This window comes from Gobius niger (assembly GCF_951799975.1).
Source record: "Gobius niger genome assembly, chromosome: 8".
Taxonomy (NCBI): Eukaryota; Metazoa; Chordata; class Actinopteri; order Gobiiformes; family Gobiidae; genus Gobius; species Gobius niger.
In genome coordinates, this window is record NC_136859.1 from 14,378,594 (window position 1) to 14,389,848 (window position 11,255).

The window sequence follows — 11,255 nt, forward strand, 5'->3', positions numbered from 1 at the left end:
GAAGCTACTTTGCTCACAGATTGAGTCATGTACAGTATATAGAATTTTTATGTGCACGTCAGAATAGATCGTTATTGTAGTGTCTCAAACAAATGCGCTGTTTTGGCCTCTGATTATACCAATCACATGAGTCGTGTAGATCTGTTGAAAAAATATGGCGTGTAAATAGACACTGCAGCCTCAGCTCCAGGCGACGTGTCCCGCACTCGCTCACTGTGGCTGAGGAACAGCAGCCACAGGTTATAAGCGCGTCTACTCGCTGCCCGGGGCAGCCTGCTAATGCATCAGTCTGCAAAGTTACGCCAACACTGTGCGCAAATGTGCACGAGTCTGAGCAGTGAGCACCAAACTAATCTAAGTTTGATATGACTGTAGCTTTTGACAGTAGCTACAAGCTAGCCTGTAAAGCTAACGTATAGCTAGAATGCACTGTGTGTCGGAGGCTAAACTGAGCGGCTCCGTGTGCGCTCTGCTCCCGTTTGATGCTCGACTGCGGTCAGTGAGGAGAGGGTTGACCACTCCAGGTGGACCGTGTGGTCAGTGAGGAGAGGGCTGACCTCTCCAGGTGGACCGTGTGGTCAGTGGGCGCTCACAGATGTGAGCTGTTCTTACGTGCTTTCAGAATCAGTATAGTTGTTATTGCCATTGTTGTTGAACAGGTTCACAAAGTAGGATAAATTCTGATAATTATGTTCATGTTGACAAGTTTTCTGAAGTGAACCAAAGTTTACACCTATTTGGACGCAGCTATTCAAAATGCCAAACCATTTGGAAGTTTTTAGTAGCCGACTGTAGCCAGAATTAACCTGATACAAATATTTGGTTGATCTGCTATAGGGGGCATATTCTAAAGTCTATAAATCATCAATACAAACAATGTGTTTGCATGTCACTTGTGTGTGCACTTTATAAATATTATTTATTGTTATGTTTTCAGCCAAAAGTGAGCAGAGAGAAATGTCCAGACTGATCCAGTCATTACAAGGCATGCAAGTGTCCAGGCCAATGTGAAGCCGAGCAGGCGACGCAAAGGTGAAATCTATTTATCCTTTATACAGTACTGTCATTTTATGTATAAAACAGTCTACACTTTTGTTTTTTTATATACTGTAGTTAGACACAAGTTGTGTAATTACTGCCATTTTAAACGTGTTTATTTTGTTTGTGTTTTGTACAGCTACTCAAGCCCGGACCGCTTACACAAGCGTCGGTTGTGGGACAGGGGACCTGATGGAAATCCCTCTTCCTGACAGTCCCAGAGCAGCCTCTACACCTTTAAAAAGGAGAAGGTGTGAGGTGTCAGCGTCTGACCCCAGCTTCCACATTGATGACAGTGCCAGCACTGTGAACTGTTCAAGGTAAAAAGAAAATCTAGAGTTTTAATTGAAAAAATATATACAGCGTCCTGGTTTTTTGAGGGATGAAATATCCTTTCTTTTATATAGCATTCCTGCTGAAGTCCCTCCACACAAGGACAAAGAACATATTGTTCTTGAGGACCAACTGCTGGAGCTGTTTAGGCGATGTCCTGTCTGGGTCACTCAACAGTGTCCTCGCTGTGAGTTCTCCAGTCAGTGGTCCAGTCAGCCCATGGTGAACAACATCCCAGCTGGAAACCTACAGCTCTGTGCTGCTGTGCTGTTCACCGGCTCATCCTTTAGCCAGATTTCAAAGGTACTACAAAAACATTTTATTTTTCCATATATTATCCGATGATAACAGATGTTTTAATTTTATAGTTCTTGGGGGCCTTCAATATTCAGGGACTGTCAGAGCAGTGCTTCTACAGGCATCAGGCAAAGCTCCTCATCCATACGGTCAACTGGCAGTGGAAGCTGGAGCAGGATGACCTCATCAGGGAGGCTCTTGAAAGCGGCTCCAACACCACGTTTTTTGAAAGATTAAGCTAAAATAAGCCCACAATACCACACTTCGCATATTGAGGCATCCATAGTCTGATTCTCTCACAATAGTCTGGGCTTCTTATCCAAAGGAATGCTGGCCAGGTAATGAATCCTAAAGGTTCAACAAATATTCACTAGAGTTATTTTAGCACTTTGAAATGTTTAGAAAATAATACATAGATACTGCATATTAATGTTTATTTGTGAAATTTTAGGGTGCAGGTTGGTGCCTTGAATTATGATTAAAAAGGCAAATCGTTTTGCTGCTGTATGCCATAGTGTATCCAAAATTCAAGCGTGGAGACTACACAGTGAGAGCCATGAAGACCAGAGCTACCTCAGGTATGTCACATTAAAAACAACACAACCAATGCAAGGACAAATGTTTTGTGCTTTGTTTACAGTCTACTTTGACCAACTAATGGCCCTGCTGTTTGAAAGTGTGGTCGAGGATCCTCTCCCATATCAGGAGCACACAGACAAAGCACCTGTGCCTGAACCACTCTGTGCCCATTGGACAACGTAATAGATTAAAATCAATGTTTCATGCAAGATGTAATTGTGGGCAGTGAAAAAAAAATGAAGCCTGTATATGTTCTGTCAGATATGTCACAGGAAGGTGTATGCAGCACCACTTTCTGTTTCTAGAAGCTGAAAACTTACTGCATGTATATTTATTACAGTTGGTATTGTATAACATAACCAGTCAACTTTGTCTGTTCAATTTGTTTATTGCACACATCTATGTAGGCCAAGTGAGTGGCACATGCAGCTCAACCTCAAGTGAAATATGAGCTGTCTGATGTAGTAAGTTTGTAGTAAGTTTTACCAAAGAAATTGTGCTACAATAGGGAAATTGCACTGTTGTAAGAGCCAGAAGTGCAGAATCAAGTAAGAAAACTGGTACAAAACAAGATCTATAATATTTCAATATTCAACTAAAACAGCATACATATAAATACTTAATTATAGTCTTTACTCTACAGTGTCATCATTCAGTGGTAGTTTAGTGTATGTGTTAACGTTGGTTAAACCTTTAATTCACTAAATTTAGTTATAGAAATTACTTCAGGCTATTTACTTAGGGCTAACTGGCTCTTTGGGTTCACAATGTTAGAGTCAAGCCTTTAGAGAAACATAACCTGAAAGATTATTTCACATCTTCAATGGCAAACCAAAAACAATTTCAAAAAGACAGTGTTCCTGCTCAATAATACAGGCCTACATATATTTATTTATGTGATATGTTTTGTGCACTTTGCTATAATAAAAATCTTTGTAACACAATTAGCCACGTCTCTATATCACACACTCTGCTGAGGACACTGAGATACATCTCCCATGTTCACGTAGACCACAGCAAAAGTCTACATCTAAAATAGATCGGTAAATTCTGAAAGCAGCCAGGACAGTTACGTCTGGTCCCTTAGCTGCGATGCTAACGTCGATCGAGCTCAATGCTAAGCTGCTAGCTTTGTAAATGACAGAGGAATAAATGAGCCAGCGCCTCAGGTACAAGGCCGCTGTCTGCCACGATGCCCCCCCTGTGTAGAGAGAGCTGTCGAGCTGTCCCAGTGGAACATGTTGCTAAATAAGTTAGCTCGCTGGAACTCCATGCTCCCATGGTCGGACTTTGTTTACGAGGAGCGGTGCAGGTGCAGCGTCGAAGTCAGAAGCCTCAAGCCTGTCAATCACAGACCCAGGCCCCTCCCACCCCTCACCCCTCCCGCGTGCCCCTTAGTCCTCCAGGCAACGCCCCCTTTCTGTTGAGATTTTCAAATCTGAGGCTCTGGCGCTGAGGCTCTGGAAGGAGGGGTTAGTAGTTCTTTAAATAGGTTAGTTCCTTTGACTAACCACTAGCCTCCTGGAACCACTCCCTTAACGTGGTGGAGGGGTTTGAGCACCCGAATGAGCCAGGAGCTCTGTTGTCTTGGCTTCGTGCCCCTGGTAGGGTCTCCCATGGCAAACAGGTCCTAAGTGACGGGTCAGACAAAGAGCGGTTCAGAAGCCCCTTATGAGAGACCAACAGGCCAGTTTAATCATGAGGCCGTCCTTCCGTGGACCCACCACCTACAGGAGGAGCCATAGGGGGCAATGTGATTGGGCAGCTCCAACGGCTCCCGGAAACAGACAAGTGGAAGAAGATGGATGGATGGATGGACTAACCACTACAACAATTGCATTTTCTGTCGAGCTGGTAATTAGGAGCATGTTTTTATTGGCGACAGTAGAATCCAAAATGTTACGCAGTGTGCCTTTAACAAACAACAATAAACAATAAACATGGCTTTTATTGATATGATTCATGCGATAGACATTTCAAAGTAAAACTTTTCACTGCTTTTCACTGCAGTAAACACATTTTCCATTTTATTTGTTCCAAAGTCCAAACCATATAGATGTCAGATCATGAATACCAAAAACAAACTACGACAGAGGTTTAGCACAAAGTCTCATGGTCATGAGTTTATTTTAAGACTATTCTTATACTCTCTGCTCACACCTCAAGGGGATTGGTTAAATCAGTCACTCACTCACAGCATGACAGCGGCTGATAGGAAGAGCGAGTGGGCAAAAGTAGATGTGTCTGTGTTTGAGAAAGAGCTGCATAAATAAACAGAAAAGCGCTGAGTCAAACTAAACAAGCTTTGCAAATTGGCGGATCTTCACAGGGTCAGTTGCTTGGAAATATTCTAAGTCAAATCTCAAATATGTCGAATACATGTCTTCTTCTTTATCATTTCCAATACTGAATCAATACTACGCAACAGAAAGCCTCGTGTGTTATTTCGAGCCGTTCGTGTGTGGGGGGACATGCCACAGATTGGATTTCCTCCCACAGTAGCGTCGTTCACGGTGATCTCTGCACATCTGTGTGTGAGCGCAGCGAGCACCATTTTGACAGTGCTGTAAGTAAATGAAGCCACCCGGAGCTTACGGGGCGCGCTAAATGAGAATAGTGAAAAAACATTACTGCGGCGCTCAATCTGCAGAGAACAGGAAGTCAACACTGATTCACTGTGATTTAGATCGGTTTCTATTTGTGTAACGCGGTCATACGAGGCACGCACACTCCCTTAATATTGGACATGACTAAAAATAATGCCATATACGCCAATTGAAACTGCAGCAGCTCTTTGCATTCAAGACGACATTTATATAGGTAATATAAAGTCCTCTGAAGGGCAACACAGCAACATTCTTTATTCCTCTAACGATTGGTATGATAAATATAGCATTTACTACTAAGAAAAGAAAGATCAGGTTCTCCCAATTGTAGCACTACTTTCCACAAATGAAGCTTAGGCATAAATTCTACCTGGGAGACCAATTTAGCATCACCTACCTCCAGCCAATGATCGTTTCTGTGAGGGTCACATCTCCACACTTTCGTAGCAACCAATCATCGCCCTCGGTTCTGCTTTTAAGCCTCTGGCATTCATGGCCGGTCGCTTCCCAGATGTGCTGCGACTAGGGCTGAAACAACTAATCGATTAATCGACAACTAATTGATTACTGAAATAGTTGTCAACTATTCCAGTAATCGATTAATCGTTTTCTAGTAAACACAGACTAAAATTGAGCAAAAAAGACATGACAATTATGTATTTTGGATGAAAACCTACTTTGTTTTTAAATTTAGGGTCTGCAGTGTTTTGTACATCGTAAATTTCATAAATATCTGTCTTTGTCTCGTCCAATCAGAAGCAGAATTAGCACAAAGAGCCTCCTACAAACGTTTACTTTAAGTTTACTCCATCCATGTGTCCTCAAGCGGCGCCACTTTAGCTCTATGTGATAAAAAAATAGAAAAAAATACCATTTCCATGCACCTTTCACAGCCAAGCGATTAATCGATTAATCGTAATAATAATCGGTCGATTAATCGATTACCAAAATAATCGTTAGTTGCAGCCCTAGCTGCGACCCACCTCCTCCCCGTCTCCGCCTCTTCAATCTACGGCTCTCCTTGTTGCATCCTCTCAGGCCTCCCATACCACCACCAGTGTCCAGGCTCCGGGGGAAGACATCTCCGACTCTAACCTGCCCATCCAAGTCTAAATTCAGTTCACATATCTGATGTCTATTACCGAGGTCTGATCGGCAAAAAATATACATCGCTTTTATATCGCTTTTGTCTGTTTGAGTCCATCCAGGTTGAAATGCCAGTGCTGAACATCATATGATTAAATGGGATGTTATGCCAGGGAATTGTTAGGGATTTTTTTCATTTCATTTTTAGAGTACTTTACCAGGTATTTGAGCCCTGAATTGTCATTAGTATTTCTTAAAACCATCCTAAGGGCCAGAGGTTTTATGTGGTCGAATGTGACCCACAGGCCTGATGTTGCCCACCCCTGTTTTAGATAAGCCTCAGCTCAAACACAAATACTCCGTACAATAAGATTGACTCTGTGGTTGTTCTCAAATGCTTGCGATTCTTGTAGTTCCTAAACAGTTCGGTCTTCTCTTCTCTTCTCTTATGCTTGTGGTTCAAATGTGCACTGTGAACTGAATGTTGATGAAAAAATTAATTGAGAATCTGCCAGTGTCATCACAATTATTTCATTTGTTGCGACTGAAAGTTCACGCCACTGTGATCGGTTAAAATCCCCTGACACTCACTCGGAGCGTGATGTGACTGACCAATAGGAGAGGAGTGAGATGTATTTCAGCGTTTATTGATTGTCACGAGTTCATATAACTCTCTTTTTAGCATCATATCGCCTGTAGGCCGAGTTTGAATGTACTACTGATCATGTCGAGGCGAAAACGTCAAATTTCAGGGTCTGTCTGTTTTGGAGAACTTTAAATCACTCTGTAAAAATGCCACGTACACACAGCTAACTTTCAGGGACTATTTTAGAAACTATTTATGTTCATATTTCTCTTTTCGAGCCAGTGTGGAGCTTCAAAACTCTTCCTTTAATTGGCACAAGGTTCACAACATAAAGCGACCCGTTCATGCACTATAATTGAGCCTAAAAGTGTGTTTCCTTTCATCTTTGCACCATTTTACATTCATTCGGCTGTGACAGAGGCGTTTATGAGAGCGGGGTAGAAATAGATGATTAATTCTCGCCGAAGGAGGAAACAAGTTGAGCCTGAGATGAAATAAACCTCGGCTGAATACTGGAGCTAAATCCTATTTCCTTATCATTAAGCCGGCAGAGGCAGTCAGAGCAACCATCCAGAAGAGACACTCTGAATCATACCAACAGTCAGCAGGCCATATGCTAAATATACTGCAGACATTGTCACCCCGCTCCCCTGTGTTTCATTTTATGTGAGAAGTCAAAGTACAGCAAACACAGCAGGGACAGGTTACAACACTGTGTGACGAATGCACAAAAAATCAACCTCCTCCGTCTACATGGCCTATCTTAGACCAACATGTGCAAACTCGCTATGACCAAACAGTACTAAAATTTGCCCATAGGCTAGCATTAGAATACAGAGACAAAGGCCATGGCATTCAGTGGTACATAATTGTCTAAATCTAAATATAGACTTTACTGTAGGTTGGTTAAATCGAGGCTAAACCAAGCTTAATCCAGGAGTCAGGACTAAACCGTTCAAGCTAAAGGAGTTTGAAGCCTTCAGTGCAAGTCGCCCTACAGACTCGCAAGGACAGAGATTTACATGATTGACGTTACATGGACAAGATTATTGGCAAAGACAACCAATAACTCCACAGCCCGGAACATAAAATAATAGAATACAATCTAAAGTATAAACTAACAATTTGCATGACACTGAATAATCCCTGCTTGATCATGCATACAGCACACAGAGCACAGGACACTGGCTGTATTTGTACTGGCCTATAGTTGCCTCTGGGGTGAGTAGGGACTTGGCAAGGCTCCCCAGTGGCACTAGCTGACCCACTTCTGTGCAACTCTATCCCTAAAGTGACCCGCTGCAAGCCATGGGGCGCGCGCACACACACATGCTACGCACACAGCTCACACACTGCAAAGCCCGACTTCAAAGCCACGCAGAGGAGACGGAAGACACTGCTAAATGCGGCCGATGCCTATCACTCCGCTCCTCCACTCGTCGTTTGTTGTGTTGAGAATGCGCCAATTAGTTCGATGCTATCTAATCAGCCGTAAGGAGCTATCGGTATGCGCATGTCTTTTTTCTGAACAAGCACTTCAGTTTGGAGCAGAAAGGTCACACCAGCCTCAAAATAATCAGAATATGTTCGTTCAGGGGAAAGGTACAGACATTTTGCCGTTATGGAAAATGGAAGCGGAGACTGAAGGCAGATAATGTTCATGTTTGTTAGTTGGGTAACTGGGCATGTTAGGGGCTGGTATATCATTTTCTTTTAGATTTATTTTTACAAAAACTACAAGCAACAACAAGATAAAGACTATCTTCCATGACTAATAGTGTGCAGATAATGTCCAACTGGTGTTTCCAGTATCTCCACAAGCCTGTGTCTGTTATTTTTAGTACCTTTAAAAAGAGTGTTTCACTTTCTTTTGACACAGACAATGAGAGGGTGACAAAGCAGAGTTCCCTGGTTTGGGGACAGCGGCTTGTGCAGTTTTTGTGCATGTGTGTCCTGATCTGGAGGAAGGAACAATGGCATTCCTGTGCTCCGAGCTCCAGGTGGCTGTGGAAACCCAATCCTAAACCAAGAGTGGCTGGCACACACAGAGCGGGAACGCCGAATGCGGCTGCCTCCCTCCGGAGACACGGGCCAGAATAGCACTATTGTTCCAGCCGGGGGCAAGAAATGCTCCTACGCCGACCTCTATGACAAAGACCCCAGAAACACACATCCTATATAATGTTATTCACCTATCCGCCTAATAAATAAGGGATTTTATCCTTACCAAAGCTGTGTTCATATTATTAACCTAATGATACCCTGACCAGTCAGGAGAGGCTGAGAAGGAGCTCCTTCCCCGGGATGGTGAAGGCCCTACTTAAGTTTAACTGGACAGGTCATGAGGCCAGTGAGTAAATCGCTGGTCAGCACTTGAAAATACTTTTTATGATATTTATACAGATTTTTAATTGATGTTTTATGTATTTCATGCTTTAAAAGTGAATTTTGTTGTGATTCATTTTGTAATGACAATAAAGACTAATCGTGTCCTGAGAACATGTATTTTAGAATGACTACCTCAAATGGCAAAAATAGCAGGACCCAATGACGTGGACAGTGAACTAACTCTTACTATCTCATATAAAGGCTCTCTATTTCCCAAAAAAAACATTTCAAATTGTAATGTCCACTGAGAAGAAGAGACTGCAGTGTAACAAACCAGTCAGAAGCCGAAAATTGTGTATTCCCTACAAGTCAATATCTTTGAGATGAAAGGCGGTATACCCTCTGAGTGGGTGGGATGGGGCACATTGGCCTATGGCTGTGAAGCAGTGTGGCCAATAGAGGGACAGGTGGTGAAGTTAAAACTGAATAAAAACCTTTTCCAGGTGTGTTCATTCATCGCTCAAACAATATTCAATGATTGACGACTGAACGCATTCATTTTCTTGCAATTTAAAGTCAGCATTGGAAATTCCCAACACACGAGCAGCTTGTGTAACCCGTGTCACTCAAAAGTACAGTAACCCCCAAAATTACATGTGGGAAAACCAACCCTCTCTGAGCCTATAAAAACAGTGCACCAATGCCTGAAAACACAGAGTGGGCAGGAAACGCATCATGCCGACTTCATGGCCTTGAAATGAGGAACATGATTCATTTCCTTTCAATGCTGCACCGTCCGTTGTGCCTTAACAGAGCACTGGGTTCATACATACAGTGTTGATCAAGAGGAGAGTATAACCACATCTGACTGGCCCGGCTTTGTTACATCAACTGTGCCTTCGACTATGAGGTAGTCTCGAGTCAGCACAAAATGATCAAAGCTACAGGTAACAGAGACATAGCACATATTGTCCTTCCTTTTCAGCGCCACACACACACTTGGGATAAATAATACATCAGTAGCTGTTAGGTTGACAAGTTCATTTTGCTGTCAGAACGTCTTCATCAAATGCCTGCTTCACCACTGATAGTAAATGCATTTTCTTATTTCTCCTGATAACTACAAGGTTATTAATGCAAGCTCAGTCATGTATTCTTCATCAACACGACATGCAGCAACCCTTATGTCTCCAAGTGATTGAATTACAGTAAACGCAATTAAGTTCATTTCAACAGAGGGGGAGTAAAGAAGGGGCTGGATGTCACAGACTGTGCCATGAGAGACAAGTTAAATCATCTGACCTTCATCAATACACCAGCAGGAGCAGAGGCATCACTGCGCGCAGCTCATCTCGCAACAATGCCGCTTTTAAAAGTGGCAGCGGCGGGATTACGCCTCAGTGTGACAGCTGTAAATGATGTGGATTGTTCACAGAAAGTGATGAGCTGAAGTCACATGTTTTTATAATTGGGCTGTTTGGGATCATCATTACAGAGCAACGTGATAGTCGAGTACAAACGTGGTACTACTGCCCCATTCATGGCAGTGTAGTTACAACTCAATACTTTTTTTTTCTTTTTAAGGTTTAAGCAGGCAGTGCTACATTTGTTTCACAAATCGCCCCGAATGTAATGAAAATGTGGTCGCTTCTTTAGGCTTAAAATGCGATGTGGAATCGGGTGCCAGCTCACCGGAGAGCTTGGTGCTGAATGGCATCGCATCCCTGTTGCTTGGCTGCTTCTGTCAACAAGCCCCTGTGCCACAGCGCCAGCCCGCTGCCTGCTACAGATAACGTTACTGCTCCATCGGCCAGAAACCATCCCCGTTACAACATCGGGGCGGTAGATATTGTAAAAAACTAAACAAAAACATAACGAGACTCACTTACCCAGAGTGACGCGGCACGTCGATCCGCTGCTGTGGCGCAAGAAACCGCAGGCTAACCAAAGGCAGAAGAGCGACTGTGCGATACAAAGTATCACTGCTAAGTTAGCGGGCTAGCTAGCTTAGCGAGCTAACGAAAAGGGGGAGAGAGTGGTACCCTCTCCGTCGTCGAGACGAACCGGTCTCCCGAAAATCCACAGCGCAGTCAGAGCCAGTCCCTTGTTTTGCGCAAAGCGACACGAGCGCAGTCCACTGTCCCCAGCGGCGCTAAGACACATCCATTTAAAGCCAGCGTGGTCTCGACTGTGGGGTCCGCAGGCAGTCGCGCTGTGCTGTGCGGTCCCTCGAGCCAGCGGACGTGCAGCCTCTGCCTGCCTCTCGGTGACTGAGGGAGAGAAGCTGGCTGATGTGCAGAGCAAACACTAGCAGCATCACTGCTCCGACTCATCCCTCCCTCACCGCACAACCCGGAAGAAATATTTGCTTGGGATTGTACAGACTTGCATTATACCTTCAG

General features: G+C 43.6%; 1 protein-coding gene across 1 annotated transcript in view; it reads right to left on the reverse strand.

Annotated features, from left to right (window-relative positions):
- Nucleotides 1-11,182, reverse strand: part of galnt1 (UDP-N-acetyl-alpha-D-galactosamine:polypeptide N-acetylgalactosaminyltransferase 1) — a 66,683-nt gene extending 55,501 nt beyond the window's left edge. The window contains exon 1 of the mRNA XM_079562315.1: nucleotides 10,743-11,182. The gene's annotated coding sequence lies outside the window, so the exon portion shown is untranslated. The remainder of the gene's footprint in view (nucleotides 1-10,742) is intronic.
- Between the last annotated feature and the right edge of the window lie 73 nt (nucleotides 11,183-11,255).